The 23,126-nt window shown below is 43.9% G+C and overlaps 1 protein-coding gene across 2 annotated transcripts in view; it reads left to right on the top strand.

The window, feature by feature from the left end:
* The window catches only part of TMEM135 (transmembrane protein 135), a 1,123,835-nt gene that overhangs the window by 812,577 nt on the left and 288,132 nt on the right, over positions 1 to 23,126 (top strand). The window lies entirely within an intron of this gene.

Here is a 23,126-nt window from a genome sequence, read left to right as displayed (position 1 = left end):
TTGAGAGATGATGCTGTGGCCTTCAGTGGTGCTGAGTGATGCTGTGGCCTTCAGTGGTGCTGAGTGATGCTGTGGCCTTCAGTGGTGCTGAGTGATGCTGTGGCATTCAGTGGTGCTGAGTGATGCTTTGATGCTGTGGTGTTGAGTGGTGCTGTGGCATTGAGTAATACTGTGGCGTTGAGTGATGCTGTGGCGTTGAGGGATACTGTGGCGTTGAGGGCTGCTGTGCGCTGAGTGGTGCTGTGGCGTTGAGTGGTGCTGTGGCGTTGAGTGGTGCTGTGGCATTGAGTGGTGCTGTGGCGTTGAGTGGTGCTGTGGCGTTGAGTGGTGCTGTGGCGTTGAGTGGTGCTGTGGCGTTGAGTGATGCTGTGGCGTTGAGTGATGCTGTGGCGTTGAGTGATGCTGTGGCGTTGAGTGATGCTGTGGCGTTGAGTGATGCTGTGGCGTTGAGTGATGCTGTGGCGTTGAGTGATGCTGTGGCGTTGAGTGGTGCTGTGGCGTTGAGTGGTGCTGCGACGTTGGGTGGTGCTGCGGCATTGAGTGGTGCTGCGGCGTTGAGATGTGCTGCGGCATTCAGTGGTGATGAGTGATGCTGTGGCGATGAGTGATGCTGTGGCGTTGAGTGATGCTGTGGCGTTGAGTGGTGCTGTGGCGTTGAGTGGTGCTGTGGCATTGAGTGATGCTGTGGCATTGAGTGGTGCTGTGACGTTGAGTGGTGCTGTGGCGTTGAGGGGTGCTGTGGCATTCAGTGGTGCTGAGTGATTCTGTGGCGCTGAGTGGTGCTGTGGCGCTGAGTGGTGCTGTGGCGTTGAGTGATGCTGTGGCGTTGAGTGATGCTGTGGCGTTGAGTGATGCTGTGGCGTTGAGTGATGCTGTGGCGTTGAGTGATGCTGTGGCGTTGAGTGGTGCTGTGGCGTTGAGTGGTGCTGTGGGGTTGAGTGGTGCTGTGGCATTGAGTGGTGCTGTGGCGTTGAGTGGTGCTGTGGCGTTGAGTGGTGCTGTGGCATTGAGTGGTGCTGTGGCATTGAGTGGTGCTGTGGCGTTGAGTGATGCTGTGGCTTTGTGTGGCCGTATTGTAGGAGTGCTAACAGCTGTGGGGACTATGGGCAGTCACGGGAAGCACGAGGGGAGGAGAACCTGGCAGGGAAGGGTGGTTTAAATTTACAGATGTAGCAGTGCGGCGAGGTGCCCTAGGATGCCGCTCAAACACAAACAAATTTTTGTAAAAAGCTGGCTCCACTAAACAAGCAATGCGTGCAACTAAATAAATAATTAAAAGCGGGCGCCATGCTAAATATAAAACGTGCACAACTTAAAAAATAATTACAAGCAGGCAGAAGTGAAAGGGGAGAAGAACCTGGCAGGGAAGGGGGGGGTTGAATTTACAGATGCAGCAGTGCGGAGAGGGGATCTTGGGTGGCACCAGAACAAAAGTGGAGTGAGAAATTGTGACGGAATGGGGCGGAGAGGAGGGATAGGAAAGGTTGGGGGGGCGGGGAAGCTGACGAGGAGGTGGGGAGGGGCAGCGAGGCACTTGGGAGAGCGCTGTGCTTTGAGGCATGACGGCCTGAAGGAAGGCGAAACATTGTGGAAAGAGGTTCAGGGGGAGAGTGTAAAAAGAGCTAACATCTGGCTCTGCCAGTGGAAAACTACCTGCCGGCCCAACTGTAAATGAGGCGGGCAGAGGGTATGCCATCGCAATTGGAATGGAGTACCTCTGGAGCGCTCTGACACCTTCGGGTAATGTTCGCGCTATATAAAATCGCATTAAATAAATACCCTGTTCGCAAGACTCTTAATCCAGCCCCAGCAGTGAAATTATATAATTCGCAATTTGAGTCAAAAGGAAAAACTAGCTGTAGAGTGAGAAATATTCATCTAACAGTTGTAGAGTTAATGTTCGGGGCACCGGGTGTACTGCGAGAGCGCCCACACGCGGCGCCATTCACGCCGGTGGAACTGGGCGCGGCGCCACCAGATCTGGATCACCAGGGACGCCTCGTTCTTTTTGTGGGACTGGCAGTGAGGCTGCGGTGAGCTGAGAGAGACGTGGAGAGAGCACTGGGGTGAGGGTGAAGGGAGAACCGCGTGGAACAGAGAGAAGAGAATGGGGGAGACAAAGCGGAAAAAGAACGAGAAGGAAAAAAGAGTGATTTAGCAATAAAATGAAACAAACAAAAAACACAGGTAAGAGAAGCAAAAGGGAGAGACACCGCGAGAAACAAATGGCGAAAGGCAGATGAGAGTCCCAAGTTAGAGGGAAAAGTGTTGGTAGGAAGGGAAATATGGAAAGGCAAAGATGGAGAAATGAAGGGCAGAAGTTACAGGGGCAGGAAAAAGAAAGATAAAATATATAATGAGGTGATGTGATACAGGCAAGAGGTAACCATAAGAGCGAAACAAGAGGTAACCATAAGAGTGAAACAAGTCGGATGGTGGTGGGGAGCGCGGGGGGGCAGGGGAGTGAGCGAGTGGGAGGGAACAAGCATATTTCACAAAGAATGCATGTGCCACGAGCGCTGGGAGGGGCCTGGGCAACAATGCTAGCATTCACGAGCAGATGGTCCTGTTTATGACCTGCGGAGCGCCGCGCTTCTAGAGCCTGGTGGGGGGGGGGGGGGGCGGGGGAGCGAGCGAGTGGGAGGGAATGAGCATATGAGGATGGGGTGTGATGCCAAGCACGCGCCTGGCGAAGCGTCACGCTTCAGTAGACAACATGCATTGGGAGGAATCAGCTTGTTCAAGAGTGTTGTTTCCCCTACAATAGTTCAAAGCTATAAGTAGCTCGACCTAAAAAGGACTGAATCTAATGACCGTTCACATGGAGGACCTACTTGTTTAAATACCACTCCCACTGCTAGCCATTTCAGAGTCTATCTTCTTACATTTGGGGCCGTCATGGTTTGTGTTTGCTTGGATCTCGTTGGTCCATATATTGTGGATATGTCATATGACATTCCTGCAATCTATAAATTGCTTTGCTGCCCCCCTGTTGAGAATGATGTCTAGACAAGCACTAGCGCCTGGATACCCTCATGGGTGATAACCCACACTGTAGAAATTCTGATTAATTGCAAAATAAAAATTGCCAGCTACTTTATACGGGTATTGAGGCTAAATTAGGGTATATGACAATCATAATTCAGAAAACCTTCAGACCAACCCTTCTCCGGATTGCTGGCTCTGTTTTGGATCTCATTCTCAACAAATACAACGCTGACAATGAATGGAGTGTGCCTAATGACTACGTTTCTAGATTTTGAACCTAGATTATTGGATCCTAAACCCAATTTTGCTGAGGCATTATATGATTCCAAGTAATTCACTTCATAACACTGTGTCGGAAAGTGTGAGCATGTAGCAATGCTGGTAAAAGAAAATACAAGACTCTGGATAGTGCATAGAATTCTAACATCCTTTTAATGCAAAAAAAAACAGGAGTCTATCAAAATAAGCAAGGTAATTGCCATTTCAGTGAACCAAAGCATCGCCCAGGATCAGTTGGAGTATATAATGGTAACACTTCTTATGAATCCTTTGTAGTTTTCGTAGCAGTAATGTTAGAGGTCCTAGATACAGGTCATTTGCGTAATCTACCAGCGATATTACTAGGGTCCTGTAGTGTCTGATGGGTACCCCAGGTGAGGGCAGGTGCCTCCTAGTGCCCGAATTGTATAGAAAGTAGTCCTAGTTATTTGTTTAACATTTGAAGTAATGATAGATCTTAGTTTGTGATCACTCTGAGGTTTCTTAATGCACCTTGTGTTGTTTGTGGCGCCTCCAGTTCTATGGGACATCTGCTTGTAGGTTGGTAGCTGTTCAGTTGCCTACATGCCATGTTCTCAGTTTTTGCAGAGTTGACTTTTAGATGATCGGTCATTATCCATTCATTTGTGGCACAAAGGAACTTCTTGAGTCCAGATGTTTCTGTTTCCTTAGGAGTTTCCAGTTTTAGGATAATATGTGTGTCATCTTCATAGCTGTACTAAGTGGTTGTGAGTAATCTGATACGGTCCAGAAAACGTTTGAGGTCAGTGGCGGCTGGTTAGCTTTGAAAAGTGGTGAGGCATAAAATGATTGTTATACTGCACCGTAGTGAGCGAGCGTAGCGAGCGAGCCCGAACACCTAAAGGGGGTTCGTGGGGGTTCTCCCCCGAGAAAATTGGGAAAAACCTGGGACAAATGGTGCATTTTCAAGCAAATTTCAGACAGCAGGAAGGTTAATAAAGCAATTGTGAAGTGCAGTTATTACATTAATAAAGAGATGTCTTCTACTCTAAATCATTTTACTCTTTAAACCTGCTTATTCAGCGTGCTACAGTTGTGGACATGCTGGCATCTACATGCCCTGCTGTACACCCACCGGAACTCTATTGATACTTGACCACTGTGCACAGTCGCTTTATGCTGCTGCTACCTTTAAATTACATGTATACTTCTTACCATCGTACTAGACACATGTATATATTTACAGACATCAGAGAACGTTCAGCAATGTTATAAAGAACTAAAATACTTTTACTTAGTAATTCCTAGTTACATCATCATTTAAATCTGTTATGACACAGTATTTTTTTCATTTCTTCAAAAAAAGGAGAAGTGTAAAATATTCAAACTTTATTGCCCAATGCATTACGGGCCCCCTGGCCCTTCTTCAGGGGCTTGAATCTACACCAAACAAAATCCAACCTTTAATTAAATTAAATTACAATGCGCTGGGGATTGTAAAATAAAATCACATGATAGATAACAATAATTACATGCACATGTACTGTTGCAAGCTGATAAAATAAGAAAAACGCTGGTGAATATAAAAAGACCATGAGACCAAAGTGAAAGACAGGCTTAGGGTGAAGGGAAAACCTCAATATATTCTCCAAAAGAGCTCTTCCTTATGTGTACACCACCACTCATCACCAACAGCATGATCAATCTGTTAAAACGTGCAGAGGCACCTCAAAGGTGGTCAAAATAATCAAAAGAAACGTGCTGTGGCATCTTCAGTATGGAATGACACTTTGTTTGACTAAACATCTATGCTTAACTGTCCGGGAACTAGCTCTAAAGACAAAAAGCCAACAAAGTACATGTTGCTTAATGATAGCCATACGATCTTCTCGCTGGGCTGGCTCCCCCACTCATTAAAAGCACTCCTCCTCACCTGTAAACAACTATGTGTTAACCTGATCATTCTCTTAGGTACTGAGAAACCATGGGGCCATAACATTGAAGATGAACTTCATGTCCATTTATGAATCTGTTTTTATCTACACTATGTTCCGAGACCTACCTGTGGTCCTGGTCGAAGGTGGGATATACTCAATTTTTATTCCCTTTCATTTTATATAGGAGGACATTGGTGTAGGTTTTTAAACTGACCCGCAGTCACCCTTGATGTATGCTGACTATTAGATAGCACTTGCACATTAAAAAATATTGGATGAGAATATATTGGGATCTCGGCATCGACGGGGGGCAAGATGGCCGCCAGTGTGGTGTAGTGAATAGTCGCACCTATCCCCTCTCCCGACCAGGACGTTATGGTTGATGCCCGGAGGAGTTCGTGGTACTGGATATGAGACTGCTCTGGTGGTTTAGCAGGGCGGTGAGCAGCGAAGAGAGGTGCATAAAAAGGAATCTCAGAGAAAGCGTCCTGTTAACAGCCAGAACAGCGCTTAAAGTTACACGAAGGTACTGGGAAGAAATCTTCAGCGCGATGTCCCAGAAAGGGAAGAGAGAGAAGATCGAGAAGGACAAAGACAAGGAGAAAGCAGCGCCCATGGCCGGTAGTACAACCAAGCTACAGGGAACAGGCGCGATCCCCAAAACACCCTGTCCCGGCAAACGAGGGACGCCTGCACCGGCCTTAATATCAACCCTGGCCCAGAAAACCTTGCAACGCAAAGCCGATAAAGCCGATAAAGACAAGAAGCTTGGAATAAGAACTATGTCTACGAGGGACGAGACACAGAATATAGCTGCCGGGTTAAATAAAGATGCACTCGAGCAAAGAAACAGGATTATGGTGGCAAAAGAGGGCAAAGAAGCAACTTTCAGGCAGCCTACCTTGCCGGAATCCTTCTGTGCAAAACCGGCTGGGAGTGCAGCAGGGGTGAAGCCAGCGGAGGAGCAAGTATCCGGCAGTGAGAATGCCGCCGGAGAAATGAGGGAGACGGGCGCCGTCCTCGCGGACGCCAGCGGCTCAGTATCCAAGCAACCAGCGAGCGCAGCCTCAGTGAGTGCCCCCGCGGACGCTAGCAGAGAAGGGAGAAAGCCAGACGGCACTCTCATGGTTGGTAGCGGAGAAGCGAGGGAGACGGGCGATACCCAGGCGATTGCTGGAGGAGACGCGAGGGAGCCGGGCGCCGACCGCATGGACGCCTCGGTAACCAAGCAACGAGCGAATGCAGTCGATGGTTGCGCGTCAGCGGGAACAGCACTGGAGCTCAAAGAGATTGCTGGCAGCTCAAACAAACAGGAGGGCCAGGTGCCGGCGTCAGTGGTAGAGTCAGAGGAGGTAAGAAACCTGAACAATGAAAGGATGCTAGACGCACTGTTACAAGTGGAAGAAGAATGGTCCAATAAGCTGGGACAGAGTAATTGTGCTATGTGGGGAAGCCTGGCAAGTATTGAGTCGAGAGAGAGAGAGGGGGATAAATTCTTCTCGGTGAATGAAGGCTCAGACACAACCTCAAGCGACGATGCTGGTAAATCTATAGGCAAATCCACAACAGAAACTAGCTCTGATACTGAAGAGAGCGGGGAGAGAAATACAAAAAAAAAAGGAAACACACTGTGAGACGTGGAGGCTCCCCTGATAAGACAAATAAAAACCTGCTGTGGGATTACTCAGGAACTGCAAGCGCCTTTCAAGAAACCTCAATAGGGGGAAGTGGGGCAGCAGGAGGTGGGGTCCCTGAAATTTCACAAAATGTCACAATGGACATGTTGTTTAGTACTCTTAAACAAATGCAGGCTGAGGCAAGAGCAGAGAGCAGAAGAGCCAGACATGACACTAAGAAAATCCAAACCTCGATTAGGAAAATGAATAAAAAATACGAGGAAGTGGAAGAAAGAGTGGGTCTTGTTGAGGAACGGACTAGCAGAGTCGAGGATGAGATTACTGACTGGCAAGCATTTAAAATGGAACAGACTAAAGTGGCAGAGGACTTGCAGTGGAAAATTGAAGATTTTGAGAATCGGCAAAGACGGAGTAATGTGAGACTTCTTGGACTGGAGGAAGGAGTGGAGGGGCAGGACCCCAGGGGTTTCGTCATTAAATTGCTGAAAGAGGCCTTCCCTGAAGTACCATGGCAATGGGAACTAGAAGTACAACAAGCGCATAGGTTCCCACTAGTTAACAAAAAGAGGAAAGATGATAGACAGGATAACAAGCCTAGGGCTATGCTGGTCTTCTGTGGTAATTATTTGGCAAGGCAAGAAATAATGGAAAAAGCCAGACCAGATGCCAAAAAAACAGCTCAAGGAGTAACTTTCTTTGCTCGCCCCGATTTTTGCCACGTAACGGTAGAGAGACGGTGGCGACTTAGGCAGATGATAACACCTTTGCAACAGCAAGGGGCAGAGGCTTACTTAATGTTTCCTGCAAAATTGAAGACCATCGTGAGTGGTCATGTTAGGATGTTTTTCTCGGAGGTAAAGGCCGGCGAATACTTAACAGAGTTGACAGAGAAAAATAAGGGAAGAGGGGGAAAAAGATAAAGTTATAAGTGGCAGTGCTAAGACAGGGTAGCAACACAGGGTGTTGGGCGATGAAGGAAAGATAATGAAATTGGGAGGGAGAGGGAAGCGACTCTACAGCACACAGCAGCCACATATAGGTCATGTGTGACCTATTTGCCTGTGGAAGGGGTGAGGGGAGGGGGGCGGGAGTCCTGAGGGTGGGGTGCGGGGAGGGAGGGTGGGTAAAGGGGAGGTTGTAAGCTGTAGGATAAGAGCACAAATAGCGGGAAAAGGGAGAAAAGAATGTACTAGAGAGGAAGATGTATCAGTAAATAATCTGTTGGCAAGTGCTAAAAGAGTATGTCACTGTAGAAGAGTACGTCACTGTAGAAGGGATATTTTTGTGATACATAAATGGCGTTAAGGATGATTTCCATGAATGTATGTGGGTTGAACAATGCTGATAAAAGACGCTGCTTTGCTGAGATCGCTTAGATCAGAGATATGTCTGCAGGAAACACATATTGCAGGAAAAGAAATTTTCTTGCTGGGACAAATGGGGTTTGACATCCTTGCCTATACAAGGCAAGAGACAAAGACAAGAGGAGTGGCAATATTAGCTAAAAAAGGGGTCGCAAAACTTAAAAGGAAAAAAGAAGATCAAGAGGGAAGATGGGTAATTGTGGAGGTGGATGTACAGGGGGGGTGCTATACAATAGTGTCAGTTTATGCCTCAAACGAGGATGAACCAGATATCTTTGAAATGCTAGATGGAGAACTGGCATTGTGGGCTGAACCAATAATATGTTGTGGAGATTTTAACATTAATGGACTAAATGGGATGAGTTTGTTGAACAGGGGAGGGTATAATGGTAGAAAGAAAAAAACGTGCAAGGCCATACACTATATGGCGAGGCATAATGCATTAGTAGACGTCTGGGCGGAAAAAAATCCAATAGGGACAGGGAGTACATTTTATTCAGCCCCGCATAAGATGGTAGCTAGACTAGATTACTTTTTTATTTCTAGATCGATTATAAAAGATGCTAAACTAATAAAACTCCCCAGAGTGATTTCGGACCACAATCCATTAGTGCTGAGTATACCAACGCTCAATAAGATTGTGAGTAAAAACAGTACTTGGACATTTGAGAGAGGATTATTGAGTGAGCCAGGTTATATAAGACATATGCAGGAATGGATACCCCAATATTGGGATGAGAATAGGAATACAGCTACAACTAATATGATCTGGGACGCATTCAAAGCTGGAATCAGGGGAGAAACATTAAGCTATACACTGCAAAGAACTAAGAAAGAGAGGATTAAGACAGAGGAAAGGATGAGGGAACTGGAGGTCCTGGAAGAAAGACTAATTACAGCAATCCACAAGCGAGACCCACTGGGGGAAATACTGTTAGAAATAGAAATAAATAAGGCAGAGGCAGGGACAAGCTTGGCCCAGAAGGCGGCAGGGAACTATCTAGCAAAGAAGGAAAAGTGCTATGAGTTCAATGAAAGGTGGGACACTTACTAGCAATACGCACCCGACAAAATTTATCAGCAGGGGATATAAAAGAAATTAAAGATAGGCTAGGCAATGTGGTTACCACACCAGAGGAGATACAGGAGGTTTTTAGAAGTTACTATGGCAACCTATACGATTCAAGCATAGGAAACGTGGATGGAGAAATTACAGACTATTTGGGGGGAATACAGCATGATATATTAGACACTGCAGCTAAGGAAGAATTAGATCTACCACTAACACTACAGGAGATAAGGGAGGCCGTAAGAGATTTACCGGTGGGGAAAGCCACAGGACCAGATCAGATTCCGGCAGAATTTTATAAAATCTTTTGGGAGCAACTGAGGGGGGACATGTTAGAAACCCTTAGACAGGCACAGGCTGGGAGCTCGATACCACGGTCATGGGCAGGTGCAGACATAATAGTGATTCTTAAAAAAGACAAGCCTCCGCTGGAGCCAGGGTCTTATAGACCAATTACACTCCTAAATGCAGACACAAAAATCTTCTCAAAATCACTAGCTCAAAGACTTAGCAAAATCATTGAAGGATTAGTTAGTACTTCACAGCACGGCTTCATCCCTGGAAAAGGTACGACCCAACATACTAGGCAGATGATAACTATTCTAGATGCAGTTGAGGTATCGCGAGATCCTATCGCAGCCATATTTCTCGATGCTGAAAAGGCCTTCGACAGGGTCTCGTGGGAATATCTATGGAGGGTTATGAAATGGCTCGGGATAGGCGAGGGATACATTAAGGCAATACAGGCTCTCTATGAAAATCCAATAGCCAGGATAAGAATAAATAGAAACTATACAAAGGAAGTTCAGATCAAACGAGGGACCAGGCAGGGCTGCCCAGCTTCGCCGCTGTTCTTTGCTTTATATCTAGATCCCCTGTTAAGAAAACTAGATGCTAACAGGAATATCCAACCAGTGATACTGCACGGGAGGGAGTACAAACTATTCGCCTATGCAGACGACGTGGCCATTATAACACCAGAACCAGGGAGGGCGCTAGTTGAAATAGAGCAGGAGGCTTGGAAATTCGGAACGATTGCAGGATATTCAATTAATAAAGGCAAAACCCAGATCGTTCAAAATAAATACACAATACACCAAGATAATAGAATTGTTTCCGTAGCTACATATCTAGGGATAAAAGTGACCACTGACCTAGATAAATTAGTAGAAATTAATATGACCCCATTACTAGCTAAGGTTAAAAGGAACACCGAAAGGATTCACAACCTACACCTGACGCTAATGGGTAGAATAAACGTTATTAAGATGATTACCTTCCCAAAATTCTTATACATTTTCAGAGCGATTCCATTATTTTTCGAACAAACATGGTTCCGGAAACTGGAATTAATACTTAATAGGCTAATCTGGGCCCAAGGGAAGACCAGAAGAGCGTATCGTTATATGGTTCTCCCAAGGGAGAAGGGAGGTTGGGGAGCCCCGGATTTCAGACTTTACTATTGGGCAGCAACATTGCAATATACACAAGGGTTATTAGGTGGAGGGAGCAATGAGGAACAGGATACAAATGTATATAGAGCACTTATTGGGGATGAAGCCGAGAATGGTCTGCTGAAAACAGTGGATTATAACTATTTTAAACATACTAAGTTTAAGACTTTACAAGCAGCTTATAAAGTTTGGAGAGGGGTGGCAAAAAAGCTGGGTATCGGTCGATATAATCATTACACACGACTATATAACAATCATTCATTACCAGGGGAAATATTCAGGGATACAATTATGAAGGATTGGGATAACAAGGGGATTAAAAAGATAGGAGATCTTATGGACATGAAGGGGACAATTAGACAATTTCAGGACTTACAAAGGAAATATGACATAAGAGGGAACAATTTTTTCAAATATCTACAGCTAAGAAGTTATCTAGCAGATAAAAGAGGAGGACCAATAGGGTTCGAATACAGTAGGATTATGGAGTACATAGAGAAGGCGGATCGATGCACAATTAGACAGCTTTACGCAGAAATGTATACATTAAAAACCGATGATATAGATAAGTTTGCCACTAAATGGGTGGAAAAGGTGGGTGCCTCCACGGAGGACTTACAGATATCTTTGAAGTTAGGCCATACAGTTTTATCTTCTGCAACACTACAATCACAGCACTACAAAACAATATACTCTTTATACCACACGCCAGCAAGAATTGCACAGTGGGGGGGGGGGCAATGGAATCACATGCCCACGATGCAACTCATCAGAGGCGGATATTGTCCACATGTTTGCCCAATGTCCACAACTACATACACTAAAAGGGGCAATTGAGAACTTTTTGGCAAACTCGTTGGGAATCACACGAAAATTGACAGATGATATTATAATCTTAGGAATCGCGGGCGAAACAGAGGAGTATCACATAGAATTTTTGTTTATGGTAACGGCGGTGTATCGAATTGGAATCGCGAGAGCATGGCTTGACAAGGCCCCCCCCACCTTTGAACTCTGGCTAGCAAGGCTGATTTCTACTTACAATCTGGAGAAAGCTATTTATGAAAGAAAGGGCAGGAGGGCGAGAGCGTTGGGGGAAAGAATTTGGCAACCACTAACTCGCTGGAAGCAGAGTAAGACTCAAGGCGGGAGCGAGTAGAAATGAGTAGGAAGCCAGAAAATAATGTTTACGATAGGATTGCACCAAGTTGTATAATGGTATGTAGTTAATACCAAAACACATATGAATATGATTATTTGTATTACTTTTGGGTGTTTTTAATGTTCTATGAGTTTGCTCTGCCTTGTTTCTCTCCTTTTCTTTTGTTCTTTACTCTTCTTTTCTCTTGGTATACTGATTGTTTTATGTGCTGTACTGGTGTACACTGTAAAAATGGGATAAAAAATCTTTTAATAAAAATATATATAAAAAAAAAAAGAGAATATATTGGGATCTCATAACATTTCTGGCACATCAATCGAGTTGTTATCATACTCTGGGGCAAGTATGTAGTATTTATTGAGGCTATGAGATGCAGACTCTGATGATTCTTTTGTAATTGTTAGGGGAACAGGGATGGATATATTATATCAATATTGTATTGAAATATTTATTGTATGTTTTTAATACAGGATTAATGAACATACTTGAATTTCCAAAGATCACTTATTTGTATCTCCTTTATGGTGGTTATTTATAATAAGAGCGAGTTGTTTACGGAAGCACTTGCACTTTACATTCCTTCAAGTGGTTGGAGGATGCAGGAATTCAGAGCAATTTGGCTAATGAATATATTAGATTTATGTCAGTGCACTTTATGGGAATTGCTGCAATACGATAGGAAACATTAGCACTTGATATCTTTGACAAGGATACTTACTTGATTGAGGTCCAGTATCCTCAAATCCGGATTTAAAGCCATCCTGCCAATGAAGACATTAGAAATATGTCACTGCACTTTATGGGATTTGTGCAATATGATAAGAGGTATTAGCACTTTATATCCTTGATAATGATACCAACATGATTGAAGTTGAATAATCTTAAATGATAATTGGATATAGATATAAATATTTTGGTAAATGTACAATCTGCATAATGTCACATTTATACAGAAACTCCATATTGTTTGTGTTACAACCCAAATCACCTATGTGTTTATACATGCTCTTTTGCTGATATATAAGGCAGAAAATTCATTTTCCAGTCACAGTAATTAACTGAGTGTTTCATGTCCCTACGTCTCCCCCCCCATCTGATTAACTCCTTTGAGGGTTTTTAATATGTAAAAATTGTGGATCATTGTGACTGCTCCAAGATTGCCCCCAAGAATTCCAACATGACCGAAACCTTGTGAAGATAGCACTTATTTGTACATTCTAGATGTTGCCAAAAGGAAGTGTGGGATGAGGACGCATTAGTCCTTTGATGCTTTTTGAACACTGTTTGTGGGCTAAGGGGGATAGCCCGTTTGAAGGTGCAAGCCGAAACGCATAGGCTTTTTCTTGTGGGGTGTTGCTGAGACATTTATAATATGCCACAATAAAATTCACTAAGCACGTGGACCCGGTGCCACGCTGTCGTTTTGTCTGATACGAGGGAAAGTGCGGCTGGACTAAACTGATTGAGTGGATAGTCGTTGTGGAGGAAATATATATATATATATATATATATATATATATATATATATATATATATATATATATATATATATATACACACACACACACACACACTTCCATAAAGCAAAAACAAAACTGGAACTGTAAAATGCTAACAAATTAAACATTAACTAATTTGGTGACGTTATTATTTTTTATTGAAAGGTGCCACAGTAATAAAAAAAAGAAAAAAATATGCTGCCGGCTAAACATGGTGGCCATATGCTTGCAATAAATTTCTTTTAAAATAAATTAACCAATGCATATCATTTTAATAGAGCTTAACAGGTGCTTGCAGGTGAAAGTTGAAGAGGTGAAGGAAACTGTTTGAGTTTTAATCAACATAACAGGAAAATATGTAATATTTTTGTCAAATACATTTTATTTTGGCATTGGTTAACTGTAACCTGAAGATATTGTCTAAACATACAATGATGACTAAAAAAAAAAAAGGGCCAGAAAAAAAACATTGGCAATTGGCCCACCAGCATGACGCTGAAGTGCACTTAGGCAAATGAGCACATGTAATAAGAAAAGGCTGTCATTCCCAGTAAAAAGAGGCAATGGCAGTAGTGGGCTGACCTATTGCCATGTGGTGTAGTGAGTGGAAGGAACATTTGAATGACAGTTAAACAGACCAAAGGATGAAGAATTGTTTGATTCCTTTTTTGGCTTGCATGAGGCTGGTGGGTCAGCTAAAGCTGTCTTTCAGCCATACCTAAAAAGAAAATGGGCCTCAATATCTAAGGCAAAGTTGGGTTACCACTGCAGAAAGTGTACAAAAATCAAAAGAGAACAGTTTTAATCGTTTTACTAGTATAGTACAAGTATTACTAGGGCCAGCCAAACAAAGGAGTTAGGCATAATTTATGCATCACACTTTAGTTCTCTTATAGGTATTTTTAAAATAAATATCACCAACTCTTCTAAAGCTGCTCATAACGTTTAGTGGAAGCAAGTGTGTGGCAGCTTATGATCCACTTGCAGCCAATAATCGAAGCTCACTTCCTAGATAGTCCTTGCAGCAAATTTTATCTAATAATCAGCGCTGATTTCTCCAAATTATAGTAATTTAGTAAGTGTTCAAAAGATTTTGCACTTCCCCAGATTTTATCATGCCTAATTTTGTTCCAAAGAAGTGAATAAATCGATAGTTAACCTACTGAGCTGGCATAACACAAAATAAGTAATTTAGGCGAGTATCATTGACTGACTTCCCTACTTACTTTATGGCCATTTCGAGCTGTGCAACTACTTGCGATTTCCAATTTAGGAGTTCGACCAATTTACCCAAATACTCACATTTAGCCCAATTTAACTGTTTGTGGCACTTTCCTCGGTAAACTACAGACCAGTAGTATAAAGTTGAAATAATTTTACTCAAAAATAATGGAAGAACAGGTATGCAACCAAATGGACTGTGTAAAGCCTTAAATCTATGAACCCCTGCCGTAGGTTTTTGCCACTAGTGGCCAGATGTACCATTTGAAACCAGAGACATGCAATTTGTGCAACACTGGTTTGCGAAAGGAAATGTAATTTGCAATGCAAACTATGTACTGACAAGTTGTGTCGCAACTTCATAATTCGTAGGTCACAAAACTACTTGCCCTGTGAATATTAATGAGGCAGGTTGCAATTTGCGACCACCTGTGATTGGATGCCAGTGCAGGGAATGTGGCCTGCAAAGCAGTTTTCCCTTCAGACGCACGGGGGAGAGCTGAACACGAACTTCGCAGCCCCCGGTTCTGCCGGAAAGGTTGCTGATGAACAGACATGCTGTACGATATGATGTGCTAACACTGCAGCACACCATCCTCAGCAACAGAAATAAAAAAAGAATCGTACCACAGCCAGGAGTGTGAGGAAACACTTGAAGATGAAATCTGTAAGCACATCAGGTCTGTTGTGGAGGAATCCCATGCCAGTTAACCTTTACCCCCAGCTTAGATTAGTAGAAATTATCTCTAAATACTTGTAACAGTGTGAGAACAATCACAGATGATATCTTTGTTATATCAAAACATCTATACTGGGGAGAAAACACATATGGATTGCATTATTTATCCTACCATCCTCGCCATCTCCTCCGCCCGTCTCTGGACTCAAAATCTTTGGCCACTTCCTGATCTTCACTCATCCAGCGGTGCCCGAACCACATGGCCGATTCCCGGTGGAGCTGCACCGACAACTATAGGGGAGATTGGCTGTGGCACACCGCTATGGCCGTCACCTACCCAGACATATGTTCTCGTCGCTTCCTCCGCTGTTGTTTTCTTCCTATTGACCCTTTGATCCTTTGGCAAGTATCTCAGCTTTGACGCCTATTTGCAGGGAACGAAACGTTCCACTGGCTGTGGAGATCTAACTTTTTGACCTTTGCCCGATGGAGCTTCCATGTTAGCTATAGAGGAGATGGGCTGCGGACTTCCCCTCGGCCGTCACCTACCCAGCCGGACATTGGGCAGACTTTCCTTCGTCTCTCCACCGTATCCCCTCCCTGTTAACCCTTTACTTTACCCCTCTAAGCACCACTAATCAACAGATGTAGCTTGTAATTCTTATGTATTTTGTTTTGTAACAATGTTTTTTGTAACCGATGTAACTTTCATCATGTAAAGCACTTTGATACCTCCGGGTCTAGCCAGCGCTATGTAAAACTCAAGTAAATAAATAAATGAAAATAAAAAGCACACCCGACCTCCGTCCATGCATTTGTCTAAAGGAACCAGTGCTGCTTTTCAATAAATAAAGACTCCTCTTTTGGGAAAACATCAGGAGGGCAGTAGTCCTCTAGACCACTCTCTTCTCCCCCACCCCCAAAACAATTCTGATTGAATTCATAAAGTGGAAGTTGTCCCCTTCACCTTCGCTTTGTGAATCAGTTACCTCGCCTTCTTTGAGGTGTGATTCGCAATGAGGAGGGACGCTACCACTTAAATGTGATTCAGAATGAATCTAAAAACCCATTTTGCGAGTCGAGAGAGCTTTTCGAACTTGCACAATGTGCTTTGTATCTATACTACTATTATAAAGGAAGAACTTTGCACCTTTGAGGCGGGTAAACTCGGGAACCACAGCGCCAATCCACACACCTGATATACCGTTGGAATTGTCAGGGTGTGTAGATGGTTATGGGCTATATAAATAAAAAAAAAAAACGTTATTTAAAAAATTAACATTAAAAAAAAGTAGTCCCTTCGAAGTAGCGCCGGCCGCGACCTGCGTGCTGACGTCAGGAGCGTGGGGAGGAGCGGCGTCCAGGAACGCGAGGAGGAGCGGCGGACATGGCGCGGGGGAGGAGCGGTGACGAACGGCGGAATGGCGTTGAGGACCGGCGGGAGGAGCGGTAAGCGGCGAATCGGTGAAATGAGGAGCGCGGGGAAGGAGCGGCGGCTGAGGTAAGGCTCCGGACAGGCGGGGGTCGGGGCAGGCGGGGGACGGGGCGGGCGGGGGCCCGGGCTGCTTGACAATGTCGGGGCGGGCGGGGGTCCGGGCTCCTGCACAATCTCTGGGCGGGCGGGGGAAGCCTGATTGCTCCCGGACAAGGTCGGGACGGGCTGCTAGTATACCATAAAGCCATTTTGCGGTTGCAACTCTGTTAGTATGCAAATGTCAGGCATTGTAATTGTAAAGTGGCTTTGTACATCAGGCCTTTGGTTGCCAATACCTCATCTGGGGAAACCAAGATAGAGTAGAATATGTGGATCAGAATATTTTACTTTCAATCCTTGCCAAGATCAGCCTGGGAAGATCTGTTCTTAGCAGGATTCCCTTTTTCACATAAACTACTTTTAGTTTATAAAAGCTTGTCATTGGCCATGGATTATTTTTTCATATATGCTGAAGATATAAATGCTTTTTTGAATATTGATTTGTCAATGCCGTGCAGCAAAAATACAGGAACATTTCCTTAAGTTGAATGGCACTGAGGCTGCAGTGCTACTTTGTAGTAAAGTACTATGGTTTACTGATTTCTGGAAAGATAGCTCTGGACTTTCCTTCAACGTTTGAGCCCTGTGAGAAAACCTGCCACAGATAGATGTCAATCTCTCATTCAGTACCAAATAGCAGTGGTGTTAAAGCCTCCTCATATTCAACTCACCTGCAGCACGTAACCTGTGCCGCATGGTGCTACCACTCCTGCAGAATGAATTCAGGTTACAAGCTTATGATGTCAGCCTGAATTTACTATTTTTAGCCCTCCCAGTTTATTTTAAAGCAGATCCAATGGCTGCAGGATGGAGTCATCTGGTTCGCTTCAGGAATACAACAATGTTGGGAAATCTCACCATTAGCTTGTCTATCTCCAGTGCGTGCACTTCATTAGGTAGGGTGCATAGTGGACAAGACCTTAATAGCCATAGACTACTCTCTTCTCAACGGGTGCTTTACCCGTCCCTTCTCTTCTCTCATACCCAGGAAAAAGCTGCAAAGATTTTAATAACAAGGCACCCTCTAGAGGCCATGGTGTTTTGAAGTAGACATTCACGGTCCCTCTTTCTCTTTGAAAACAGAACAATTGCTTAATCTCCCTAAGTGTTTCGAGTTCTTAGTGCCTTGAAGCACTATTTGGAATGCTGATGCTTTATACCATGGGTACCACAAACATTGTTCCATAGGCCTAAACGTATGGTCTGTGGTATAACCGAGGAAATTGTGGTTGTGGAGGGCACGCAGGGCCGGACTGGCCGTAACAGGCACCAGGTATTTTCCCGGTAAGCCGAAAGGGTGGGGGGCATTTTTGTTACTGAGGGACGGTTTTGCATATCGGGCCTCCTGTAACAAAAGCAGCAGCAGTGCTTCTAACTAGCAACTGAATTGCCAGGGCTGGTTTGTGTTGCCAGTACAGTCTAGGGGACGTGTAAAGTAGGCATAGAGGGAGCAAAGCATGTACAAGGTAAGGACTGTGAGTCATGGAGTCATTTTGAGGGTTTCATTTCATTTGGACCTCAAAATGAAGCCCCTAGTTCTCTAGAAAAGACATCGATTTAACATTACAGTGCGGTGCTGTATTTGAGTTGCTATCCCTCTATCGCACTCTTGAGTGAACCATCTCTACTCACTACCACTACTATTGAGGAGTCAAGTGGGCAAAGAAGTAACTCAATTATTGAATTGGTATAAAATAGAATCTTAGGCCTCACAATATTCTATGCCTTCAGTCTCTTATTTGTAAACATTAGGAGTCCTTAGAAACAGGCTCAGTTAAAGTAGCGAGTGCTATAAAACCCCTTGACAAAGGCACACAGAGAAGGTGTGCAGTTCACAGGGATGGGCAAAAACAACACCCACCTTCCACCCCTAGACATGGTACAGTGGTAAAGTACTAGTCACGGCACAAGAAGACTTGACATTTAATAAGAGCTTTACAACTTAGGAAAAATATACTGTTAATAAAGGGCTTGGCAGGTTCCAAAACACAGTGCCATTTCTGAGTCTCACCATCAGAACCACTCGCATCCAAGTTATTGTGTTAAGAGTAGAGGGAAACTATGGAGCTAGAATATGTGGTTTTTTATTAATCTTGGCCTCCTCTTATGACAAGTTTCTTGCTCTTGAGCAATCTCTTTGTTTTGGCATATGTATCTGCTTTTTTGTATACAGAGAAAGGAAAAACGTAAATAAAACTAAACACCGACAGTAAGTATGTGATAAAAACACAGGACTGTAACCTAACAATAATTAGATTTTACCCATGGGGAGGGAACACACAGTCTGATAATTCACTCACCAAAATGTGGTATAGTGAGAAAGTTATGAACCTTGAAACAAGGAGCCCTGCACTGTGATTTGGCTACTCCTGCTTCACTGAATTATTTGGTCAAATCATATCCTGCCTATGCCTTTGTCCTCTTAATTGCCATTATGTGATAGAAGTGGATGAGCTACCGAGGGCTCCAGCCAAGCTACAGACCGAGCCCTGGCTCTGGCTCTACTCTGCTTGAGGTTCTCTTAGATCCTCAATCCCAAAACGAGAGGGGCCCTCACGTGGTGTCTCTCTGCCACCTATCCTCTGACCTCATACGCTAAGAATGTTTGATGTAAAACAAGAGAGTAAAAGAGATTCCGATCTAGTGAGTGAGTTGTACAGTGTGAAAATAGAAAACATGGGATCAATCCTAGCTTCCCCGCCTGACCACATTTATTATTCTATGTAGTTGTTTTATTTCACATTGGCTCCTTTTTTGCTCTTAATCACACATGAGAGAACCTTGAAATGCATGATTTCAGGATGTGTGCTGTACAAGAATGTTTTTTGTGTTTGACTTAATAGACTATAATATTATTCCATGTATAACAACAACCTAGGCCACCCAGAGGGTGCACATGACAGCTGACTTGCCTCTTAGATCACTAATGGCATTGTTCCGAGAGACGGAAGGGGCACATGATTGTCACTAAGTTCATATTTGAGAACTATTTATTTATTTATTTTAAAGGTTTTATATAGCGCTGGCTAGACCCGGAGGTATCCGAGCGCTTTACATGAGTATCAGACCATAGTTGCAGGTTACATCGTTACAAAGGTTACACAGTTATTAGAGCATGGCAACATAGTTACGTGTAAGGTTGAGACAAACAAGGACATATACGTTAGGGAAAAAGCAGGCAAGGGGAGATATTCAGGGGAGGGTGTAGGAGCAGGGGAAAGGCAGAGAATGAAGGAAGGAAAGAGATGGGGAGGGTGAGAGACACAGCATGGAAAGAGGAGGGGAGGGTGACGGGGACACAAACTGGTAGACGAGACAAAGCTACATCCAAAGTCCAGTAAGTTGTGATCCCAGGGGAAGTGGTATAATTTCCCCATCTCTTTTGCGAGAGGCTCGCTATACGCAGTGGACTCTCTCAGAGGGATCTCTGAGACTCCAAGGCCTACATACTGGATCCTTCCCCAAAAAGGGGAGAGGGAAGTGCTTTGGCAAAGGGTGTCATACCATACCTGAGCTGTGAGTGGGTCTCTTGGTGCAGTGGACTCTCTCAGCGGGTTCGCTGAGATTCCAGAGTAGAAATACTGGATCTTTTCCCAACAAGGGAAGAAGGAGTGCTTAGTCAAAGGGCACAAAGGGGCAAGGGGCTAGGCGATGTAGCAGGCAAGGGGAGAGATTCAGGGGCGAGCGGATAGGAGCAAAGGAAGTAGACAAAGAAAGAGTTCCAAATGGGAACAAACAACATCGGTTTGGGGGACAGACTGTTTTCTCTCTGGCCATGAGTTTGCCCCATCTCTAAGGTAAAAGCCTAGCACAGGCCATTCCAGAAGCTTTGCCATCCAGGACATGAAGCACACAGTTAGTAATTCGAATTATTTATTCACAATTGACAGAAGTTTATAATATACTGCACATCAGCAATCCAGATGTTTTCATATTAAGTTCTTGGGTGCAGAGGATGATGCTCAGAACTAACAGTGTTTAACCCAGTCATCATCCAGGTGAGATAGTTCATAATCATGAGGCTGAGGGAGAAGATCATGAACCCAATGAAGGCCAACTCGTGGACCGCAGGGTTCTCTGTAGAGGACATGTAAGTCAGAGGGGCCAGCCATAAGTTCTCCAGGACGTTCAGGATGAAGTTAAAGTGGCACAAGACGTGGTAAGTGCGGGTGGAACATGACGTGGCACGATAATGATTTCAGTAGGCCACAGCCACCAGGAAGCAGGGTGAAGGGTGGAAGCCAATGCAGAAGCGCCAAACATACCTTTGTGGGCTTCCCCCCCCCCCCCCCCCCAATCGAAGCGCTAATGGAGGAGATATAATTCAGAACCCCAACCTCATCAGATACCATCTGCGCTCCTCCGGTCCTGTACTCACTGAAACTGCCGCTCCGATTTGGTGACTGCGGTCGGCGTACAAGGTAGAGACATGATGAATCGCCCCAGGAGACAAAGAAATCTTCCTTCGGGTGCGCTATGCCGCCATCTTAGACGGTTGATTGCGGTTATGCTATTATGCTTTCAAACACCACTTCTGCACATTTTTTAAAAAAGCATGAGACTCCGGGATCGAGAACTAGCAGGTTTTTTATGCAATAAATGTCTGATGAGTTGTATATTTTTTAGGAACCTAAAGCTTTTAATTTCTGCAGACTCTGGTGTGACGTACAAATGCACACTGAGATTGATAATAGTCCTGCAAAAGTATTTTCCATATAGACCCATCCCAAAAGTACTTTGGCTCGGTTTGCACAACAAATTGATGTTACTAAGCTAGGAAATGGCAGGAAGGCTAGAAACCGAAGGCAGTCCTTGAAATGGAAGTGTCCCATGAACCCATGAGACCAAGTCATACGACGGCTTTCCATGCAGAAATACATAATGAAGTCTCGAATTGTTAAAGTTGATCATTTCTAATTAGTGCCACTCAATACAGTGATAATATCTGATGGTCCACATGTTACAGACATAACACTGTTTTGAATTTGAAAGAAACGTTATTATATGTACATGTTTGTTGCACAATTTATTTAGAGTATGTGTTTCTAAAGAAAGTGGACACTTTTTGTGCTTCTTTTTCTTCACTTCAGTTAACTTGCAAATAAGTAATTGCAGGTTTAACAGCTTTCTGACTGTTTGTGCTCAGTCAAGTAAATCACAGCCTGGTGCTGCTGTTCACAAGGGAACCACGTGTGAAGGTCTGGTGGAGCCCAAGCGGTTCCTGGACTCTACAATCTCAATTCCTGCATTATACATTATTTAATTCCACAGTGGTCAACGAGATCCAAGTGATGAAGGTGACTGAGCGGTTTGCGGTTGCGGTTTTTAACCCAACTTAACCGGTTGGGACCTGTCTTTTTTAATCCTATACAAATATGGGTCTTTCCCAGCATGTTTGCTGTTGTTGACTTTTAAACCAGATATGGCTACAACTCACCCTCATCGCACAGAGCTAGTCGACAATGGTATAATAATATTTGTTTATTTAAGAATATTAGCAAACGCCACACATTGCCTTTGTGGACATTACAGGCTTAACTTAGCAGCAAGTTCTTATCTTTCTATCTGTCTTTGTACAGTGTGTCTTGTATTAAAGATACTGTCCCAAAGATCTTCACTTGCAGGTGCTCTAAGTGAAGTAGCCTCCCATGGGATGCTTTATGGAAAGCAAAGGAAATCTGGTTTTGTATGAAAAATGATAAAATCAGGTGATGTGTGACTCCTGGTATTTTTCACCTTAGTAGAGAGCGGTCATCACCTTCAGGTCACTTGATCGTGTCTGTTCTGTGTGTAGCCACTGATGTCTGATGGCTGTCGTCTGTTCACCCAAATAGTACATTGCGGGACCCATGATGCAGCACGGCTTTCAAACAACCCTCATAACCATCTCAATAACCCAGGAGTAACTTATTTTACTCTTCAGTGGGGCACCTAGGACAGCGAGGCACACACTCACACACAAGACCACACTGCCCCTGAATCAGTGAAAAGTAGACGAGCTGCTGGATAAGCGGGGTACCTTATTAACCTAAGCTCTAATATTATACATTATATACATTATAATTTCAAAAACTTAACAGTCATAAGGAATAAACATCGAGGTACTGCGCTATTTGATTGATGGACCAACTAGTAGGAATCAGTTGATGGCGAATAAGTCCAGCTCAATCACAATATTAACATAACTTCTTAACATTAGATTGTCATGACTTTTTATTCTAATAAAAACAGACTCAAGTTTATATTTAACAGAATTTTATCTCGATTAATTAGGAAATAAATTTTTATATGGCAAAATCTTTTTAGACAAACACATTCTAAAACATTATTTAATACATTTTA

The sequence above is a fragment of the Lissotriton helveticus genome, chromosome 8 (assembly GCF_964261635.1).
Source record: "Lissotriton helveticus chromosome 8, aLisHel1.1, whole genome shotgun sequence".
NCBI classification, from domain to species: domain Eukaryota; kingdom Metazoa; phylum Chordata; class Amphibia; order Caudata; family Salamandridae; genus Lissotriton; species Lissotriton helveticus.
Note: the sequence above shows the minus strand (reverse complement) of the source record. Positions and strands in the feature narration are given on the sequence as shown.